Source organism: Haliotis rufescens, unplaced genomic scaffold (assembly GCF_023055435.1).
Source record: "Haliotis rufescens isolate VD_foot unplaced genomic scaffold, xgHalRufe1.0.p SCAF_20, whole genome shotgun sequence".
In the NCBI taxonomy this organism is placed as follows: domain Eukaryota; kingdom Metazoa; phylum Mollusca; class Gastropoda; order Lepetellida; family Haliotidae; genus Haliotis; species Haliotis rufescens.
The window spans coordinates 5,096,255-5,120,663 of record NW_025963891.1 but is presented as its reverse complement, the minus strand read 5'-3'; the positions used below and the strand labels follow the sequence as shown (position 1 = coordinate 5,120,663).

The window sequence follows — 24,409 nt, the reverse complement described above, 5'->3', positions numbered from 1 at the left end:
TCGCGCTATTGGAGTATATACCACCTGCAAATGTCTGTACGATGGTGCACAGGAGTCCGTATCTAAAAATAGACGCCCTCATGCATATTCATGACCATCTCCACACGCGAGCCCGTTAGCTCGCGTGTGGAGATGGTCATGAATATGCATGAGGGCGTCTATTTTTAGATACGGACTCCTGTGGATGGTGCGCGCATGCGTGTATCGCGCCGGGACATAGATACTTGATTGGACTTGGTACTCCAATATTCCTGCGCTGTCGATATATTAAGAAATACAGGGAATACCAGGAAGGACAAAAATGTTGTCCATATATGGAAATATATACTACCAATCATCAGCGAGGATTTGAGTCACGTGGAAAGGGGGTTCTCAGAAACGGATTGGTTGTTGCTATATAATGTGTCACAGAGGCGATCAGTGTTATACCGGACAAGACATCAACTCTACACCAACTCTACACATTCAAGAACACTAGAGAATGGGGAAATACAAGAATACTGCAAACAGGTGAGTACTTCTGTTGTCATAACAACGTCTTCATTTTGGCACCATCAGTTAAGCGATCAATGAATGTTCACTATGATGTGAAGATGTAAGGACTTCCATGGAGTTAGTGTTTAACCTTTGGGACAACATGGACTACATGAAACCGAAACCGTACGTGCACGGGATTTCAAATTTGACAGGCAATGTAGGTTCAGAAAGTCAAAGAATACATTCGATGGTGTGTGTCTGGTCACTAATCCAGTACGGAAGTTCGACTGTAAATATCATTGTATATTTGTACTGACAACCTCTTTTGTAGACTGTTTTTTTTCGATATTTAATTTGAAACAAAATTAAGGCTCACCGTCACGTGTAACATGAAAAATCCCTCGGCGCCTGAAAACACGTCGCTGGAAATATGTAATCATTTTTTACATAACATATTGCATTTTTCTCAGACCCGTGTTTAATAAACTGGTTGTTATTGGTACTTTCAAGCTTCAATGAATTGATGCCAGACTCAGCTTTCGACATTCTTTTAAATATATATGATATATAATATCCTTGGGCTCTCGACTAGACTACCTTTGTGAATATCGAAGGTCTTGCTCACATTCAAGGTCATGCTTGTAAATGTCTTGTCAAACAATATATTTGTTGTGCTGACAAGTGAAGGTTTGTAAAGTGTCCCTTGTGTGTGTGTACGTGTGGTGTGTGTGTGTACGTGTGGTATGTGTGTGTATGCGTGATGTGTGTGTACGTGTGGTATGTGTGTGTACGTGTGGTATGTGTGTGTACGTGTGATGTGTGTGTACGTGTGATGTGTGTGTACGTGTGGTATGTGTGTGTACGTGTGGTATGTGTGTGTACGTGTGGTATGTGTGTGTATGTGTGTGTACGTGTGATGTGTGTGTACGTGTGGTGTGTGTGTACGTGTGGTATGTGTGTGTACGTGTGGTATGTGTGTACGTGTGATGTGTGTGTGTGTGGTATGTGTGTACGTGTGGTATGTGTGTATACGTGTGGTGTGTGTGTGTACGTGTGGTATGTGTTTGTACGTGTGGTATGTGTGTGGGTTGTGTGTACGTGTGGTATGTGTGTGTACGTGTGGTGTGTGTGTGCGTGTGGTGTGTATTTGTACGCGTGGTGTGTGTACGTGTGTGTGTGTGTGTATGTGTGTGATGTGTGTACGTGTGTGTGTCCAGTGATATCCCTTGTGATGTATGCAGTGATATCCCATGTGATGTATGCAGTGATATCCCTTGTGATGTATGAAGTGATATCCCATGTGATGTATGCAGTGATATCCCATGTAATCTATCCACTGATATCCAATGTGATGTATCCAGAGATATCCCATGTGATGTATGCAGTGATATCCCATGTGATGTATGCAGTGATATCCCTTGTGATGTATGCAGTGATATCCGATGTGATGTATGCAGTGATATCCCATGTGATGTATGCAGTGATATCCCATGTGATGTATCCAGTGATATCCAAAGAGATAGACTGAGTGATGTCCAAGGTGATGCATCCAGTGTATCTAAAAGATAACCAGGGAATGTAAATGTGTTTTGTTTTGCAGCAAAATGGCTGACAGTGACGCTCAAAAAGACGAGGACAATCACGCAACCGCAACAACTCTGAGTATCATGGGCACCAGTCAGGCTACGGCGGGTCTGGTAGCAAGTGATGACGTTGCACTCGGTGATTGGTTAACACAGACAATGTAGACACGTGTATGTGGCACGTGACATTGTGAACAATAGTGATTATCCTGTGCTATGGTTGTCCAGTCAAAATATAAAAAAGTGAAAAAGTAAATATCTTTCAATAAAAAAAATTATATTTGTAGATGTAACACATATGTAGTATATGTAATAAACAGGATGTGAATCCAGATAGCGTTGTGTTGACTTTCATAGTTAATGGTATTGACATTGCTGTCTTTCCGAGTGAGTAGGATACGCAGGCGTCAGTAATACTGCACCAGTATGTGTCCCGTATGGTGGAAATGTTATAGATTCACAGACATCATTAATGTATCCTTATGGAACCCCGACGAACATATTTGTATTCCACTGTTGATTAGTTCGAGAATTCCAAAGTCCGAGAGATGCTCTTAATTGTACATTTATATTCTACGTCACAGTCACGCATTCCTATATCCCTCCTCAATAGCAGGTGTTGATGGTGATATTCTACGTCACAGTCACGCATTCCTACATCCCTCCTCAATAGCAGGTGTTGATGGTGATATTCTACGTCACAGTCACGCATTCCTACATCCCTCCTCAATAGCAGGTGTTGATGGTGATATTCTACGTCACAGTCACGCATTCCTATATCCCTCCTCAATAGCAGGTGTTGATGGTGATATTCTACGTCACAGTCACGCATTCCTACATCCCTCCTCAATAGCAGGTGTTGATGGTGATATTCTACGTCACAGTCACGCATTCCTATATCCCTCCTCAATAGCAGGTGTTGATGGTGATATTCTACGTCACAGTCACGCATTCCTATATCCCTCCTCAATAGCAGGTGTTGATGGTGATATTCTACGTCACAGTCACGCATTCCTATATCCCTCCTCAATAGCAGGTGTTGATGGTGATATTCTACGTCACACTCACACATTCCTACATCCCCTCCTCAATAGCAAGTGTTGATAATAATATTCTACGTCACACTCACACATTCCTATATCCCCTCCCTCAATAGCAGGTGTTGATGGTGATATTCTACGTCACACTCACACATTCCTATATCCCCTCCTCAATAGCAAGTGTCGATGGTGATATTCTACGTCACACTCACACATTCCTATATCCCCTCCTCAATAGCAAGTGTTGATGGTGATATTCTACGTCACACTCACACATTCCTATATCCCCTCCTCAACAGCAAGTGTTGATAATAATATTCGACGTCACACTCACACATTCCTATATCCCCTCCTCAATAGGAAGTGTTGATGGTGATATTCTACGTCACACTCACACATTCCTATATCCCCTCCTCAATAGCAAGTGTTGATGGTGATATTCTACGTCACACTCACACATTCCTACATCCCCTCCTCAATAGCAAGTGTGGATAATGGTATTCTACGTCACAGTCACACATTCCTATATCCCCTACTCAATAGCAAGTGTTGATAATGATATTCTACGTCACACTCACACATTCCTATATCCCCTCCTCAATAGCAAGTGTTGATAATGATATTCTACGTCACACTCACACATTCCTATATCCCCTCCTCAATAGCAAGTGTTGATGGTGATATTCTACGTCACACTCACACATTCCTATATCCCCTCCTCAATAGCAAGTGTTGATGGTGATATTCTACGTCACACTCACACATTCCTATATCCCCTCCTCAATAGCAAGTGTTGATAATGATATTCTACGTCACACTCACACATTCCTATATCCCCTCCTCAATAGCAAGTGTTGATGGTGATATTCTACGTCACACTCACACATTCCTATATCCCCTCCTCAATAGCAAGTGTTGATGGTGATATTCTACGTCACACTCACACATTCCTATATCCCCTCCTAAATAGCAAGTGCTGATGGTGATATTCTACGTCACACTCACACATTCCTATATCCCCTCCTCAATAGCAAGTGTTGATAATGATATTCTACGTCACACTCACACATTCCTATATCCCCTCCTCAATAGCAAGTGTTGATGGTGATATTCTACGTCACACTCACACATTCCTATATCCCCTCCTCAATAGCAAGTGTTGATAATGATATTCTACGTCACACTCACACATTCCTATATCCCCCTCCTCAATAGCAAGTGTTGATGGTGATATTCTACGTCACACTCACACATTCCTATATCCCCTCCTCAATAGCAAGTGTTGATAATGATATTCTACGTCACACTCACACATTCCTATATCCCCTCCTCAATAGCAAGTGTGGATAATGATATTCTACGTCACACTCACACATTCCTATTTCCCCTCCTCAATAGCAAGTGTTGATAATGATATTCTACGTCACACTCACACATTCCTATATCCCCTCCTCAATAGCAAGTGTTGATAATGATATTCTACGTCACACTCACACATTCCTATATTCCCTCCTCAATAGCAAGTGTTGATGGTGATATTCTACGTCACACTCACACATTCCTATATCCCCTACTCAATAGCAAGTGTTGATAATGATATTCTACGTCACACTCACACATTCCTATATCCCTCCTCAATAGCAAATGTTGATAATGATATTCTACGTCACACTCACACATTCCTATATCCCCTCCTCAATAGCAAGTGTTGATGGTGATATTCTACGTCACACTCACACATTCCTATATCCCCTCCTCAATAGCAAGTGTTGATAATGATATTCTAGGTCACACTCACACATTCCTATATCCCCTTCTCAATAGCAAGTGTTGATGGTGATATTCTACGTCACACTCACACATTCCTATATCCCCTCCTCAATAGCAAGTGTTGATAATGATATTCTACGTCACACTCACACATTCCTATATCCCCTCCTCAATAGCAAGTGTTGATAATGATATTCTACGTCACACTCACACATTCCTATATCCCCTCCTCAATAGCAGGTGTTGATGGTGATATTCTACGTCACACTCACACATTCCTATATCCCCTCCTCCATAGCAAGTGTTGATAATGATATTCTACGTCACACTCACACATTCCTATATCCCCTCCTCAATAGCAAGTGTTGATAATGATATTCTACGTCACACTCACACATTCCTATATCCCCTCCTCAATAACAAGTGTTGATGGTGATATTCTACGTCACACTCACACATTCCTATATCCCCTCCTCAATAGCAAGTGTTGATGGTGATATTCTACGTCACACTCACACATTGCTATATCCCATCCTCAATAGCAGGTGTTGATGGTGATATTCTACGTCACACTCACACATTCCTATATCCCCTCCTCAATAGCAAGTGTGGATAATGGTATTCTAAGTCACAGTTACGCATTCCTATATCCCCTACTCAATAGCAGGTGTTGATAATGATATTCTACGTCACACTCACACATTTCTATATCCCCTATTCAATAGCAAGTGTTGATAATGATATTCTACGTCACACTCACACATTCCTATATCCCCTCCTCAATAGCAGGTGTTGATAATGATATTCTACGTCACACTCACACATTCTTATATTCCCTACTCAATGGCAGGTGTTGGTAATGATATTCTACGTCAAACTCACACATTCCTATATCCCCTACTCCACGGCAGGTGTTGATAATGATATTCTACGTCACACTCACACATTCCTATATCCCCTACGCAAAAGCAGGTGTTGATAATGATATTCTACGTCACACTCACACATTCCTATATCCCCTACGCAATAGCAGGTGTTGATAATGATATTCTACGTCACACTCACACATCCTATCTCCCCTACTCAATAGCAGGTGTTGATAATGATATTCTACGTCACACTCACACATTCCTATATCCCCTCCTCCATGGCAAGTGTTGATAATGATATTCTACGTCACACTCACACATTCCTATATCCCCTACTCAATAGCAGGTGTTGAAAATGATATTCTACGTCACACTAACACATTCCTATATCCCCTCCTCCATGGCAGGTGTTGGTAATGATATTCTACGTCACACTCAAACATTCCTATACCCCCTACTCCATGGCAGGTGATGGTAATGATATTCTACGTCACACTCACACATTCCTATCTCCCCTCCTCCATGGCAGGTGTTGGTAATGATATTCTACGTCACACTCACACATCCTATCTCCCCTACTCAATAGAAAGTGTTGATAAGGATATTTTACGTCACAGTCACACATTCCTATCTCCCCTACTCAATAGCAAGTGTTGATAATGATATTCTACGTCACACTCACACATTCCTATATCCCCTCCTCAATAGAAAGTGTTGATAAGGATATTTTACGTCACAGTCACACATTCCTATCTCCCCTACTCAATAGCAGGTGTTGATAATGATATTCTACGTCACACTCACACATTCCTATATCCCCTCCTCCATGGCAGGTGTTGGTAATGATATTCTACGTCACAGTCACACATTCCTATATCCCCTACTCCACGGCAGGTGTTGATGATGATATTCTACGTCACAGTAGAGACAATATAACAGATATATGGTCTCTGGTCACAGTCACACATTCCTGTATCCCCTACTCCACGGCAGGTGTTGATGATGATATTCTACGTCACAGCAGAGACCATATAACAGATATATGGTCTCTGGTCACAGTCACACATTCCTGTATCCCCTACTCCACTGCAGGTGTTGTTGATGATATTCTACGTCACAGCAGAGACCATATAACAGATATATGGTCTCTGGTCACAGTCACACTTTCCTTTATCCCCTACTCTAAGCCATATCCCAGGTTAGATTCCCCACATGGATACAACATTGAAGGATACACCTTCCTAGCCACATCATGTATTAGCTGGTGAGTGAGGTTTTTTAACATGATTCCAGTTTTATCAAGTGATGTCAGCTTGATGTAGGAGGAAAGTGATACTGGTCTTGGATGCCTGAAACCCACCGTCAGGGCGAATTGAGTCGCCTCCCGCACCCGCGTGTAATGTGGGTGATCACATAATCATTTTAAAGTTGGAGGACGCGATATTGGACACCAAGGGGACGCAACACTGGCGCCTTATACACGAACGGGCCACTAAAACGAGAGCTGAGTCGAGGTGAGGTGAGGTGAGGTGAGGTGAGGTGAGGTGAGGTGAGGTGAGGTGAGGTGAGGTGAGGTGAGGTAAGTTTGTGAGGTGAATTAACGTCGCTTCCAAGATTATTTCCAATATATAGAGACGTGCATGCACGAGTAAGTAGCAATAGCAGCTTCAGCGAGGTTATTCCAAAAACAATTCAAAAGAATTCTCCAATTCAACTCATTCAGACCAATCTCTTTAAAACTAAGAAGGCAATGGTCAAACACCGGCTTCAGCACTACTTAGATCAAAACAACATCATAAACCAGGACCAGAGTGGCTTCACCCCAGGACGCTGACGCTCAACCTTAGATAACCTCGCTAGCCTGGAGCAAGATATCAAAACGGGCCAACTGGACCGCCAATACACAGTAGTCATATTCCTAGACTTCTCCAAAGCTTTTGACCTGGTTTGAAACTATTGGCTAAAACAAAAATTAACAAATAGGACTAAATGGCCAAATAATAACCGTGGGTATCGACCAAAGACAGCCGGACCAGTGTCCACTTGGGAATGGAATACCCCAAGGCAGCATCCTAGGCCCCACACTCTCAACATTATGATAAACGACCTTTTTATCGATATGTCGCGTATAATGTTGGAACACTTTCAAGACCACACTGACAGTAATTTTGTTATATTATTACACTTATTTTGTTTCTTGAAATCTATGAAGATTTGGGCGGACAACCGTACTAATTACTAAGTTTGTCAGGCACCTTAGTGTCTACAGTTCCTGTGCGAACCAATCAGGGATGACCATCACTTCTTTTTTCCTGCCGTGCCTCCTCCATGTTCAGGAGTGTTGGGTTTAATTGTTTGCCATGGTTATCCAGGTCCGATTTCGTGTCAGTTCCGGTGTACCCCTTCTCGTGCCCCTGATGTTTCGGGTTGTTTGGGTTGCACTGGTAACTTCGGTTGTCGGCAGCCTTTTGATCTGCGCTGTCAGACATTTTGATGCAAATTGAAACAAACAGGAAGTAGAAACTATTGAACAAGTGTAAACCCTTCACTGAAAAATACGTTCAAATAAGAATGTTTAACTGTGAAACTGGTCTCAAATATAAACCTTTCAAACCGTTTAACAATACTCTCGTGTGTACTTTTTCTGTTAAATGATACTAAAATATAGACTTTTAACTGTTAAACAGTACTTAAATATAAACTTTTAACTGTTAAACAGTCCTCAAATGTAGACTTTTAACTGTTAAACAGAATTTCAATATATACTTTTAACTGTTAAACGGTACTTAAATATATACTTTTATTTTTATACAGTACTTAAATGTAGGTATTTTACGGTTACAAAATAGAAGTTTTATTGATAACCGACACACTATATAATTTACTTTACCTTTATCAAAGATTAATTTATTTATCTATGTCAAAGAATGATCCCAATTATCTGAAATGTCCAAATAATAGTATATAATACCTTTAGTAACAAAATAACTTCCTAACTATTCATGTTACAGATATTACAAGTCACCCACTTCGAACCCCAGAAGGAAATCTTCAGCCAGTTTCCTTCAGTGTTTGGCAACATTAAACCCACCGTCAAACAAATCCAGTGGCCAAATAAAAGATATAAAAAACAATCGGCAAAATATACTAGTGACCAAATAAACCATCATCAAAATCCACCGTCAAACAAAACCAGTGGCCAAATAAACCACATAGCCGAATAAAAGTCACCGTCAAACAAAACCAGTGGCAAAATAAGCCATAGAGCTGAATAAAACTGATCAATAAAAAACCCAATGGTAAAAAAAACATATAGCCGAATAAATCCAGTGGTCAAATAAACCATCTGGGCGAATAAAAATCATCGTCAAACAAAACCAGTGGCAAAATAAGCCATATAGATAAATAAAACTGATCGATAAAAAACCCAGTGGCAAAAAAAATAAAGCCGATTAAAACTCATCGCCAAACAAAACCAGTGGTAAAATAAACAATATAGCCCGATAAAACTCATCGTCAAACAAAGCCAGTTGTCAAATAAACCATATAGCCCGATAAAACTCATCGTCAAACACAGCCATTGGCCAAATAAACCATATAGCCGGAAAAAAAATCGTCAAAATATACCAGCGGCCAAATAAAACATATCAAACAAAGCCAGTGGTCAAAACAAAATCCATCACCAAACAAAACCAGTGGCAAAATAAACAATATAGCCCGATAAAACTCATCGTCAAACAAAGCCAGTTGTCAAATAAACCATATAGCCCGATAAAACTCATCGTCAAACAAAGCCAGTTGTCAAATAAACCATATAGCCCGATAAAACTCATCGTCAAACACAGCCAGTGGCCAAATAAACCATATAGCCAGGGAAAAAATCGTCAAGATAAACCAGTGGCCAAATAAACCATACCAAACAAAGCCAGTGGCCAAAGAAACTATATAGCCAAATAAAACTCATCGTCAAACAGGACCAATGACCAAATAAACTATATAGTCGAATAAAATTCATTGTCAAACAAAGCCAGTGGTCATACAAAATCCATCGTCAAACAAAGCCAGTAACCAATTTGAAACCAATCTCAATAAAATCAGACCTCAGTTCTCGCTGCCGCTAAACGAAGATCTGAGGATAGCCCATTAGGGGTCACGTCAGAACGACCTTTCATCCGACCAATCAGAGCATCGCTTACCAGATTATGAAAGTGGCAGTCGTAATGTGACTTTTAATCATGCAACCTCGAAAACTTTAACTCCGAACGATATTTACATACAATCAAGTCCATCAATTAGCCCTTCCAGAGTGTTCTTTTGTTCAGGTTTCAAATTTGTAATCGAGAATTTGTCAAAATATGTTTCGAAGCGTAGTCGCCAGTTTGAAATTAGTGCCCTAAAGCACGAGAAAGCTGCCTTCTGATTGTTTATGCATCGTGGATGCCAAGTACACTGTCTGTCTCTCTTGTATCTTGAACATTGCAAACAGAATATTTCATTTCCAACGAACCTCCTCGGAATACATTACGGCATGGTGTTGTAGACTGTTTTCACTGACCAAGTGAACAATGAAACGTAGAAATATTACAGCATGGTGTTGTAGACTGTTTTCACTGACCAAGTGAACAATGAAACGTAGAAATCATTACGTATTGAGTAAGATTACTATATCAGCACAAATATAAAAAAAATTAACCTTATTTACAGCAATTATTTTTTATAAAATATAATTAAATTATGATTATTCTTTAAATTCGTCATTCACCACAACCCCACTTGGAATGTCACTGTGTGGATTAACCGTTTTCCAGTCTGGATTAAAGGTGTCGTAGTCTAAGTCTACTGGATTATCAGAAGATGCAAGAAACACACGCGGAGGTTATTGGTCATTGCTAACGATCCCAATGAATAACATCTATATATCTAAGATTTTTAAACCTATAAGACGGACTCCTTTCTCCTTTAAAGAATGAGCAGTGTTACTTACTTTGAAACACGCTTTGTTAACATATTTAGAATAGTGATTAGTGGGTAACTGCGCAATATATTTGTGCACAAAGTGAAAAATGTTCCACCTTAAGTTTTAACAATAATAAGATTCAAAATTGTGATTGTACCTTAACGGATATGAACTAATGTTACAGTAACTACCTACAAGACACGTATATCAGCACTCACATGTTTGCAGAGTTATGTGGACAACGGTCCTCACGTTGAGTTTTGACTAAGTGCAGTATATATGATTTATCTACCTGCGGGCATTGGAAATTTAACGTGCGCTTTCCGACATGTGCGTATGTGCGTCTGACTGACTGACTGATATAGGAGATTTAACGTGCGCTTTCCGACCGTAGCATATTTCGCACACGGGTATGTGCGTGTCGCGAGGACACTTTATATATCATCGACCAATCACGTGACCTAGTCTGTCTCCGATCACGCGTTTTTCAATTTCCATAAAAGGCCAGCCAGGTCCGAAAATATCATCATAGGCCAATCCGTCTTTAAATCCGTGTACGTCACGAATCGAAACTTTAATCAGCTTATTGATGTGTTTCATGTTCAAATACGATGGTTCGGTTCATGGAAAAAACCCACATTGCTGGAAAACCCGACATATTCCTGTAAAGCCACTCCCTACCCTGTGCAGCTGTTGATCGATCATGCATTGTTACCTAGTTACTGTATTTGTCGTCACGCCGAAGACCTGGGTTCGATTCCCGACATGGGTACAATGTGTGAAGCCCATTTCTGGTGTCCCCCGCCGTGATATTGCTGGAATATTGCTAAAAGCGGCGTAAAACCGTACTCACTCACTCACTCACTGTATTTGTACTGTACAACACTACTGGCACAATCACACCAAGCAGAGACGGACGACTGAATGGTTACTGAACAAGATGCAATACACTGGATTTGAGATAGGAATACACATTACCTTGTTTTTTTTAAGATCGGGGTGTGTTAATGTGTCAGGTCTGTACACGACTGCCATAACAGCTACCTTAGCATATCCATCATCCACAATGCAACATTCAGTTAGTTCGAGTTGAGAATCTATTCGAGATATGCGTATTAAAAAAATCATTATCGGTGGGGACATCTAGCTGGTTGGTTGGTTATTGTTTAACGCCACACTCAGCACTATTCCAGCTATATGACGGCGGTCTGTAAATAATCGAGTCTGGACCAGACAATCCAGTGATTGGCATCATGGGCATCGATCTACTCATTTGGGATACGATGACATGCTTCATCCAAGTCAGCGATCCTGACCACCCGATCCCGTTGGTCGCCCCTTACGACAAGCATAGGGACATCGGGTATTTGTTTTATCACAAGAACACTAAAAATTAATTAAAGTATGACAGCTTTCCATTTCAAAAGCCTGGACGACCCGGGTGAATCCGTTCTGCCCGAGGTATAACCCAAGTTAACTTTTGTTGACCAATGTTACCTGATTTGCTTCATACTTCGACTGTCCTATGTTGCCCGAACCTATTTGACCCCTGAAGCTATACTCACTTTCATTTGTTGGTTCAATCATACATGAAAACAGTTTTAAGAATATAATTGGCAAGTTATTGATAGTATAAATGTGATCCAATATGCGTATCGATTGTTTATAGAAGTTACTTTAAAATGAACAATGCAACTTTGACGATGATCTTGCATCTCTGTTTGATGGTCTACTCGCTATTGTCGTTTTACATGCATTGAATAGATGAGGTACAAGCAATGAACAACTTGGTAAACTCTCAAAGTTGTGTCTCCTCCTCAGAGTCATGCTTTTGTTATATCTAAGGTTGCATTTGATGCGTTATATTTCGAGTACTGCCCTAAGAACTGATCTGAACTTTATTTACACTCAGGCCGCTATCAGCGGAATCAGAGGTACCAAATTATTTCAACAACATAATACATATACATATACATATACATATAGAATTGATTCAAAAACATCTTGGCCGAGCATGCATGCATATTTATACAGATTTACTAGGGTAGCAATATATGTGCAATTCATTAAGAGGGAGAGTTACTTGATAGGTTTTAACAAAGACATGATGATTTAACAGAATTTGGACATTTTTCTCAATGTTCCTCGTCGTGAATTATTGAAAAGTAAATTCATTTTATGCATATTGGGTTTAATGTAGTAGAATCTGTGTAAAAAATGTTTTCTTTCGTTTTCTAAAGATGGACAAATAAATAATGGAATTCATCATCTATGTCAGACAATTTGCAAAGTTGGCATTTCCTTTCTCCATCTCCCAGTTTCAATAGGTAGATTATGATTACAAGTTAAACTTAAGTAAGACTTGCCAAGTGTTTCCTGCAGTGCGTTTGAATAATATTCAAAATTAAGGCAATCATTTTTGATGATACTATACATTGTGCCTTTTAAAGACTTATCACTTGTACTGGTCCAACACTGTAGGTTAATGTCATTTAATTTTTCATGGAATAGATGTTTTATGTATGTATGTATGTGGCATTTTTTAAACTTTGTGAAAACCAAATGGAGCTAGGTCCAAGTTCATCAAAAGTTCGTTTGATATATATAATCCATTTATGTTTACATTTGAGATAATTTAGAGGATTTCCCGGAATGTACTGTTGCCCCAAAACTTATCATTTTCATTTTGACGATGTTTGATAGATGGAGTCTTCCAAGTTCCCCCATGTACCATGAAATTTGGAGTACAGTTTCTTAATGATAAAAGATATTTTAGGAAACGCAAATGTAAACTTTCTAGAGCTGAGATGTTTTCAAATCCCCATACTTCGCATCCATAGAGGGACTGGTACAACCATACTGTCAAAAAGCCGCAGTTGACATTTAAGTGACATATTTAACTTCCGTCCTTGGCTTAAAACATAGAACATAGCTTTCGTTGCTTGTTGTTAGCTTTTTTTTTTGTTAACGTGAATTTTTAATTTTTTTGAAAGATAACACCAAGGTTGTTATAGGAATCAATTTTATCCAAAACATCCTGACAGGCATCATTTGTAAACACTGGTTCACCAAGGTTGAATCTTGTTGCCAGAAATGTGGTAACATCAGTTACTCAAACCTAAATAATCGAACGTACGTACACCATGTAAACCACCCGGTGTCCACGAGGTGGATGTTTTGTTTTGCCGGTATTCGCCACCAACTTTTGTATCATAGTAAAACAGTTCTAGTTATCAGGGATGACTAGATGATGATATTAAGGGGTACCCACAAGTACACTTTGCTGAACACTCAAGTAGGTGTTCATACATCATGACATCCCCAGTCCGACCTTGGAACGTATCTCTGCGCAGTGCCCTTGAAGATCCGTTCGCTCGTAACGCCGAAGACCCGGGTTCTATTCCCGACTTGGGTTACAATGTGTGAAGCCTATTTCTGGTGTCCCCCGCCGTGATGTTGCTGGAATATTGCTAAAAGTGGCGTTAAACCATACACTTACTCACTCACTTTGAAGATCCGACACTCAAGTCCCCTTCGTAATACCAGACGCCAAGTGAGAATCTAAGCACCATATTTTGACCAATACATACTGGATCCTATTTGTAATATACTTTTTGTGTAGTTGTCTACCGGAAAATTACTCTATTTCATTTCAAATGTAAAACCTTGAAACGTAAATTCTCCCTACCTAACACACAGGGACGGTTCACCACCCCTTGTATTTGCGACTTAAAAAGTAGGCTCGTGTTTGCAAAATCTTAAAAATATAAACAAAAGAAAAGAAAAAACCATTAAGGGTCACAATAATTCTTTCTCATATATTTCGATATCATTCAATACAAAATCAACTTCAACAAAAAATATTCTTGAAAACTAGAAGACCGCTGAGAGAAGCGAAAGAATACACGTCGTCAAGTAACAAAAAATGGCGCTTTGCGAAACTCACAGTTTCGATTGACGAGTTCAATGAGAGAAGAATAAACGGCAAGAAGTCATATTAACTCCATGAATGACCATGCGTCATTATCTTGCCTTGTCAATGTGGAACTAACGTAAAAAGGACGTCAACAGTTTGTGTACGGGCTTGACACTTACGATAAAGGGAGTGAATTAAAGGGGAAGTAACTCTTGTATGACAAAAATTCCGTCCAAGTGTTATGTTCACTGTAGAGAAATATCAAGTGTTATTCTGAGAGGACCTCATGTAGGTCATACTTATTTCCAACAAGTATTTACATGAATGAAAACGAAACTTGTTATAGCATTTATTGTCATGTCAATAAGTTGATTAGGACAATAACAATCAACATTGAACTTTAAACTCGCCAAAACACGCCATTTAAGAGATAAATATTGATATTTGGTGGTTATATTGGATTTATACAAATGATTGAGTATTCTACATACATCATTGGGTATGTTTACCCCAATGTAGAAGTTCAAATCACTCAAATATGTCATCAGAGACCTATAGCGTATTGATAACCTATATCTAGTTATCAATCTCTTGGTGGCCATCTTGGAATTTTGGGCCACCAGGGGGCTCTGGTGACGGAGTTTCTATCTAAATGTGTTAACTATATATGCGTGAGTTAGCGTGCCAATTTATATCCATATTGGTCCCAGCACACTGTTTTAAACTAAAAACATTTGAAAGTGTAAACACACATTTAGAAAACTTGTCGGCCATCTTGAAATTGGAGGCCATCTTGAATTTTTGCAGATTTATCAATAGTCGAAAAAGTTCAATAGATGTGAATATCTTTTTAGAAACATAATATGGCTATTTCGCAATACAACACATGCTTTTTCATCAAAACATTGACCTTCATCTGAAATATGGAAGATATATTGATAATTAGTGGTCATATTGTATTATGCAAATTAGACATATTTCCCTAACTTGGATTGCTTGGAATTTTTAGTATGGTGTTTTGGGGACCTTGTAGAAATGCATAGTGCTGAAATAAATCTGTTGCAATCTGTTCCAAGTTGCGTGGGGGCGGTCGGGTAGTTTACACACCACACAAGTATCTAAATATAGTAACTTCCTGGCGACTGCTTGGATTAAATGGCACTCAGTCCCTGACGACTAATCATTGCCCAAATACAATGCCATGAGCGTCTACCGAATCTCAACAGAAACAATGTAATACCATTACAATCACTGTTAAACAATAGAATACACTGCCATATAACAGCATATATAGACCTTCTCAACAGGATCATCTTCCGGAGCCAGGTCTCGCTAAGTAGACCAGTCAAGGAACTCATACATTAACACAACACTGTAGGTAGTTATAACGTATTTATTTTACGTATACAATTTTATCTGCTAAGTATTTGACTGGACAATCATGGCACAGAAGTATCCTTACTGACACAATGTCACGTGATGTGTCTATATTGTCTGTGCAAGCCAATCATCAGGTGACACGTCATCACTTCTTGCCTCCAGGCTTGCCCCCTCCAAACTCGCGGTTGTTGGGGTTCATCTGATTGGAGTGGTTGCCAAGGTCAGCTTTTGTGCCAGTCCCACCGTACTGACTGGAACCCCCTCCAAACACGGGGTTGTTGGGGTTCATCTGATTGGAGTGGTTGCCAAGGTCAGCTTTTGTGCCAGTCCCGGAGTAACCTTTTTGACCACCTTTGTCGGACATTTTTTTTCTGTAAAAATATATTTTATCGTTACTAATTTACACAGGGACTCACTGCAGATGTTAATAAGGCTTGCTAACATAAATGTCTTGTTTCTCATGACCACCTGTCCTTTACATTTTTTATTCTTATTTATATTTTGAGCACTTTAAAGAAATTGCGCTTTCAAATTAAATTTCGATTTCGCACGGCAATTTAATCTGTTCCTGACATGTTATTTATACTGTGTCCGATTCGCAGGGTGATATGGCCAGAAAAGGTTATTAGAATCAAGCTTTGCAACAAACCGAAGAAATAAAATATAATAATAAAGCCCTCCCTTCCCAGCTAGTCACTTTGGAACATTTAAGAGAGACAAAACATTTGTTTATACTGGGCTAATAGAGAAATTACTGCCTCAAATTACTACTGACGAATAATTGTTTGTTTGTTGTTTAACGCTGCTCTCAGCAATATTCCAGCTATATGACGGCGGTCTGTCAATAATCGAGTCTGGACCAGACAATCCAGAGATGGACATCATGAGCATCGATCCACGCAATTGATGTCAATATGATGACATGCATGAACCAAGTCAGCGAGTGAGTGAGTTTATTCCGTAAAAGGACCACCGGCCCATCATAAAAGCTACACTGGATTGATCAGTTCACATGTACAGAGAGCGCTGACTATTACATCAGGGAATCGATTCACAAATCGCCCTCAAGCCACGAACAAGTGGTCAAATTTCATCGGGGTGCTGAGAAGGATGCACAAAAGGTTACTGAGGCCGATCACAACCCACAAACGCCCCGTGTATCGGGTCCCAACACGTGCTACACACACTGGCAACAACGAGTCTCACATTGTTACAATGGCATAGTACTACATAACAGGCACATCTTTAAGAAGAGTGTTCCTTTTCTTGAGAGCGAGAAATACATACTTTGCAAATCTTCTCATAACATAGAGGTTGCAGCTATATAATTGTTTTAGTTTATCCAGAGTTTGACAATAATATTTAGGAAGTATCTGATCCCCCAAATTCGAGTAGAATGGACACTCTAGACAAATGTGGAATTCAGTTTCTATATATGGCACAATACAAAAGGGACAAAGACGTTTTAGTCTTGGTATTGTATAATGCCTGCCTGCCTCTTCTAATAGATTATGATTAAGAGAGCTAAATCTAACAAGTGTTGTTTGATAGATGGCTATACCAATACAATTGGTCAGATGTCCATAATTACAATTTCCCTTGACAGAGCAAAGATATTCCGGCTTAAAATAGCATTCTAGATTATTATTCCATATTTGTTGGCAGATATCTTTACATCTTTGCTTAAAACACTGTATAAATGCATTTATATTTCCAACACATTGCTGTAACCAAACCAAACTATGTATATAGCAAAGATTTAACATTAGTCGCCCAACAAGCTTTCTCATTTTCTGCCCTTCCATACTGAAAATCATAAGAACCTTTCATGATAACATTAACCTGTTGTGACAATAACCTGAATCAGAATTTTATATTTTTTTATATATAATGCAAAACCTTGATTCACAATACCTCTTGCAATTATGTTGGGAGTGTTTCTATTCAAGCTCTGAACAAGTTTACAGAAACGATCGTGTACATTTTCAATATCGGGTGAAGGATGAAATCACCGAACCTCTGCTCAATAATTTGAAATTGGCAGTACTTTTAAATCAAAAATATGAAAACAGACACTAGCTGGGACTGTTGAGAATTTTCCCAGTGTTGATTGTAATATTCTAACTACTGTCCATGCCTGTTGTGCCAAAGTCTTTTGAGCAAGGTACCAAGAAACAGAGGACGATAACTGCCCACCTAGATATTTATAACTAGGGACTATGTCAAATTGTCAATGACAGAATCTCCAATCCTAAACTTTTCATAATATCTAAGTTTGCCTCCATCCTGGAATACAATCACTTTGCTTATTTGAATGTTAATAGTCAATTTCCATTTGTCCCAATTGAAAATTGGTCAAAATGTTTTTGTAGGCCATTAGCTGTTACATCTAACAAGATTATGTCATCTGAAAACAACAGAATAAATAATTCCAAGGGACTTAAAGTTACACCATGAGCTCCCTCACAATTGAAAAATTCCACAATATCATTGATGAAGCATGAAAACAAAAATGGCGACAGTGGGCATCCCTGTTTAACACCAGAGTAGCACTCAAAGAACTGTGTATATCCACCATCTAGAGAAATTCAGGACTTTACAGATCTATATATATTACGAATTAATCTAATTAATCCATTAATACCTCCTTTCCACAAATTATAGAGTAAGCCATTCCTATACACAGAGTCGAACGCTCCTTTTAAATCTGTGAAGGCCCATACGTCCTGCCACAATTTGGAGACAGATATTTATCTAATAAATTATTAACAATAAACATATTGTCGGAAGTTTGGAATCCCTGTCTAAAACCCGCTTGCTCGTTAGTAATAAAATGTTTAAGAGCAGACCACTTTGTTAGTCTGCTTCAAACATTTTTTGCAAAATATTTGCCTGCTACTTCTAAAAGTGTAATAGGTATATAGTTAGAGGGATCATTTGGATTACCTTTCTTAAAGATAGGAAGTATAACGCCATAACACCATTGATCTGGATAAGAGCCACTTATGAATACTGCATTAAATAATTGTAATAACATGTCCAGACATTTAGGAGGAGCATTCCTAAAAAAATCCACAGGTACCCCACTATAACCAGGAGCTTTACCACACTTCATGTCTCCACGAGCTTGTACCAGTTCCTCTAGATTAATAACAGTGTCTAGCTCAATTTCGGGAACAACTGTATTATCTATCAACTCATCACCAATGGAGTTGACAAAGTCATCTACAAATTGATTAACCTAAAAATAATCTGCACTTTCTCGGCTACCCGGAAACACTGACTCGAAATGTTTAATCCACTGATTAACCGATTAAAAGGGGCACAAGTCCTTTCTGAGACTAAAGACCAAAATATCTTAATATTACTTATTTCTAAAGAAGACAAAGTTTTCCCATCAAAACTGATCTATAATGCTGTGATTTAAACTGTTATCGATAATATAAAATGACACAAGGTGAAATGCTATTAATTATTCAACATCAATCATCCAACTTTTTTCAGTTTGTAAACAGCAATACACAGACTACAGAATAGAACTACCCCAAAGATTAGCGTACCCACGTAATAGAAATCATGTTCAGGTAACCGTTACAATTATGAGGTGAAATGGGGTTCAACGCCGCCTTCACGAATATTGCACTTGTACTGTTCTATGCTAGGATAACCCCAAACCTACATTGCGGTATTCAGGTCCTATGTTACCTGTTTGGAGAGTTGTCGTGTGTCGCAGGTATAGATACAGTTGTGTGTTGTGCAAGAGATCCACAAAGCGATTCACAGTGTGTGTCTGAAAACGCCCCACGAACACCTTATATATAATCAGCCAACTCGGTTCTAAGAATTAGCACAATAACCTTCACCTGTTTCAAGCCGTGTCCATATATGGGCATGTCTGTCCCTGAATTCCGTGTAACCCTAATATAGTAGTAATCGTAATGATGAATTCTACCATAACATTGATGAATGCTTGATTCTGATTGGTTAAATAGAGGTTTCCTTTTACTTGGGGTAATTGCTAACTAACTAATAACACTTACACATGTTGAATGTGTATTAGAATGTTAATTCAAAAAGTTTGTTGTAGAAATATATTCGTTTAGCATTTTAAAACCTTTTTTTACAACCTGTCACCCCTACAATAAAAATGATGGCATGTTCGATTTCCAAGAAATGACCTCTCTCGCAACTTCCGTGAATATTGACAGTCACTCCACACAAAGACGTAAAGAGAATTGTATATATTATATACTTCCGTGCTCCACAGTGTACAGCATTAAAGCGCTCAGTTCAAAATTGAGATAAAGAGGTATCTATTCCACAATGGGACTATATCAAATTTCAAAACACACTAAGTTTATATCCTTAAAGCACGCCATGTCATTTTGCCATCGTATTGGTAAATATTGGTTTTCTTGTATACACACGTGAATATTTAGGATTTGCAGCGGTGTAGCTGCATGGCTACATGGCTTTATCATCTATACAGGTTAACCTGACCTCAACCCACACAACCGCCAGTGGCCACGTTAGGTAAACCCTAAATTGGACCCATTTGCTTAAACAACGAAAACAAGGTACGCATACTTACATATATATAAACTGTCAATGCAAGAGCAATGTTAGATTTTCTGCCGAAAGACATTCCACTTGACGTATAGGGCAAATCAGTGAACGAATAAATGAATAAATCAATGTCTTTATTTCCTCCAGATAAATCCGAAGATGTGTGAATCAGCTTGGAGCATGGCAGAACATGTAGGAACTCGGTGTTGTCATTTTAAAAAGTTTCAATAAACATCATATCTTTACAGACTGTCTTTTCCCAAAATGGGAACACTTTTGTTTCTTGATATGGACAGTATTTGCCAACTGCATTTTCTGTCTGTATACATGCTTGGATCAATGTCTAATATATGGCATTTTGTAGACATGTTTTCAAATTGTCTGACGAGTTGGAACGTTTAATTTAATTTATCTTCTGATTGTACTGACGTAACGTGTTTGCGTTTAGATCATCAACATGTTCCGATTGGGGGGATGCTGGTATGTAGTGACATCTTAGCCCATTTCGTGTGTTTAGATCCAAAATGTGTTTAAAAAAAACACGCACAATCTAAACAGGTATGGAATGCGTTAAATACATTAACACTTCGTTTTTGAGCGTATGGCTTTAGAATATTTTATATCAGATTATTTCTTGGAAGTAGACCACCTATCATGGTTTATTCTCAGTAAATGGATATACTTTCAATTTCAATTTCATTTTCTAAAGGCCGAGCTGTGTAGGCCCCCGTCCGTGGTTACAGTTGTAGTCATGCATGCTTGCATTGTTCGGTGCGCGTACAGCAACACGGAAAGCCCTGCTGACGCTGTCACAGTAGCGTCAGGAATCCATGATCACCTTGATCTGTTGGCTGTTAGGACATTGTAATGCTGAAGTATTGTACACACGTTCTATAGATGTCTATATGGAAGGCTCCATGGCAGGTGTTGATAATGATATTCTACGTCACACTCACACATTCCTATATCCCCTACTCCATGGCAGGTGTTGATAATGATATTCTACGTCACACTCACACATTCCTATACCCCCTACTCCATGGCAGGTGTTGGTAATGATATTCTACGTCAAACTCACACATTCCTATATCCCCTACTCAATAGCAGGTGTTGATAATGATATTCTACGTCACACTCACACATTCCTATACCCCCTACTCCATGGCAGGTGTTGGTAATGATATTCTACGTCACACTCACACATTCCTATATCCCCTACGCAATAGCAGGTGTTGATAATGATATTCTACGTCACACTCACACATTCCTATATCCCCTACTCCATGGCAGGTGTTGGTAATGATATTCTACGTCACACTCACACATTCCTATATCCCCTACTCCATGGCAGGTGTTGATAATGATATTCTACGTCACACTCACACATTCCTATATCCCCTACTCCATGGCAGGTGTTGGTAATGATATTCTACGTCACACTCACACATTCCTATATCCCCTACTCCATGGCAGGTGTTGATAATGATATTCTACGTCACACTCACACATTCCTATACCCCCTACTCCATGGCAGGTGTTGGTAATGATATTCTACGTCAAACTCACACATTCCTATATCCCCTACTCAATAGCAGGTGTTGATAATGATATTCTACGTCACACTCACACATTCCTATACCCCCTACTCCATGGCAGGTGTTGGTAATGATATTCTACGTCAAACGCACACATTCCTATATCCCCTACTCCATGGCAGGTGTTGATAATGATATTCTACGTCACACTCACACATTCCTATATCCCCTCCTCAATAACAAGTGTGGGTAATGATATTCTACGCCACAGTCACACATTCCTATCTCCCCTACTCAATAGGAGGTGTTGATAATGATATTCTACGTCACACTCACACATTCCTATATCCCCTCCTCAATGGCAGGTGTTGATAATGATATTCTACGTCACACTCACACATTCCTGTATCCCCTACTCAATGGCAGGTGTTGATGAGGATATTCTACGTCACAGTAGAGACCATATAACAGATATATGGTCTCTGGTCACAGTCACACATTCCTGTATCCCCTACTCCACGGCAGGTGTTGATGATGATATTCTACGTCACAGTAGAGACCATATAACAGATATATGGTCTCTGGTCACAGTCACACATTCCTGTATCCCCTACTCTACGGCAGGTGATGATGATGATATTCTACGTCACAGCAGAGACAATATAACAGATATATGGTCTCTGGTCACAGTCACACATTCCTGTTTCCCCTTCTCCACGGCAGGTGTTGATGATGATATTCTACGTCACAGTAGAGACCATATAACAGATATATGGTCTCTGGTCACAGTCACACATTCCTATATCCCCTACTCCACGGCAGGTGTTGATGATGATATTCTACGTCACAGTAGAGACCATATAACAGATATATGGTCTCTGGTCACAGTCACACTTTCCTATATCCCCTACTCTATGCTATATCCCAGGTTAGATTCCCCACATGGATACAACATTGAAGGATACACCTTCCTAGCCACATCATGTATTAGCTGGTGAATGAGGTTTTTTAACATGATTCCAGTTTTATCAAGTGATGTCAGCTTGATGTAGGAGGAAAGTGATACTGGTCTTGGATGCCTGAAACCCACCGTCAGGGCGAATTGAGTCGCCTCCCGCACCCGCGTGTAATGTGGGTGATCACATAATCATTTTAAAGTTGGAGGACGCGATACTGGACGCCAAGGGGACGCAACACTGGCGCCTTATACACGAACGGGCCACTAAAACGCCACATTCTTATATTGTGGGGTGATGTAACGCGAGGTGGTGAGGTGAAGAGAGTTGAGTCGAGGTGAAGTGAGGTGAGTCGAGCTGAGGTGAGGTGGGTTGGGTTGAGGTGAGGCGAGGTGAGGTGAAGAGAGCTGAGTCGAGGTGAGGTGAGGTGAGTTGAGGTGAGGTAAGTTTGTGAGGTGAATTAACGTCGCTTCCAAGATTATTTCCAATATATAGAGACGTACATGCGCGAGTAAGGAGCAATAGCAGCTTCAGCGAGGTTATTCCAAAATCAATTAAAAAGAATTCTCCAAATTTCCCAAAGAGGACCATCTCGAAATAAATCACCCATCCAAAATGGAGGAACTGCTCCATGTACTAAGTATAGGTTAGACCACGAGGACAGTGTCTAATCATTGAAATGGTTATTAAGAGCATATATAGCCCTGATCAAGATAATAGTAATTTCTTTTCTATGTGTTCGTTTCGTTGAACAAAACGCTACAAAATCACAAGTACTGTACAAAAACTAGAATGCTAAGAGTAAGTTTCGTCAGCCTTCAGTGATGGCTTCTCGGGTGCGAATCCCGCTGGCGACAAACGTTTTTCACGAAATTGTTCTATCATCAAGACAAAAGATAGGGAAAAAAAGAAGTCCCGTCATTGCCAAGTGGTTTTTAACAAACAATTCAGTTAGACCACGGTCAAAGACAAAGCAGCCATGGTTTAAATATATCTAAATCATCGAAAAAAAAGAACATCCCCGGGGCTTGACCGCACTTCATACCAAATAATTAAGCAGCTCCCGCCAAAACTTTGGGAAACCCTATTAAATCTCCACAATCACATTTACCAAAAAGGCCAGGTTCCTACATCCTGGAACCATATACCAAAGCCAAAAAACCGGCTGACGAGGCCAACTCATTCAGACCAATCTCTTTAAAACTAAGAAGGCAATGGTCAAACACCGGCTTCAGCACTACTTAGATCAAAACAATATAATAGACCAGGACCAGAGTGGCTTCACCCCAGGACGCTGACGCTCAACCTTAGATGACCTCGCTAGCCTGGAGCAAGATATCAAAACGGGCCAACTGGACCG

General features: G+C 39.6%; 2 long non-coding RNA genes across 2 annotated transcripts; one reads left to right on the top strand and one right to left on the bottom strand.

Annotated features, from left to right (window-relative positions):
• Positions 1–211: 211 nt before the first annotated feature.
• LOC124118941 lies at positions 212–2,392 on the top strand. The gene is made up of 2 exons (XR_006858559.2): positions 212–510; positions 2,078–2,392. It is a non-coding gene; the product is annotated as an uncharacterized LOC124118941 (long non-coding RNA).
• Positions 2,393–15,991: 13,599 nt separating this feature from the next.
• Positions 15,992–20,046, bottom strand: LOC125382667. The gene is made up of 2 exons (XR_007222513.1): positions 19,698–20,046; positions 15,992–16,363 (listed from the first exon to the last, which is right to left on the bottom strand). It is a non-coding gene; the product is annotated as an uncharacterized LOC125382667 (long non-coding RNA).
• Between the last annotated feature and the right edge of the window lie 4,363 nt (positions 20,047–24,409).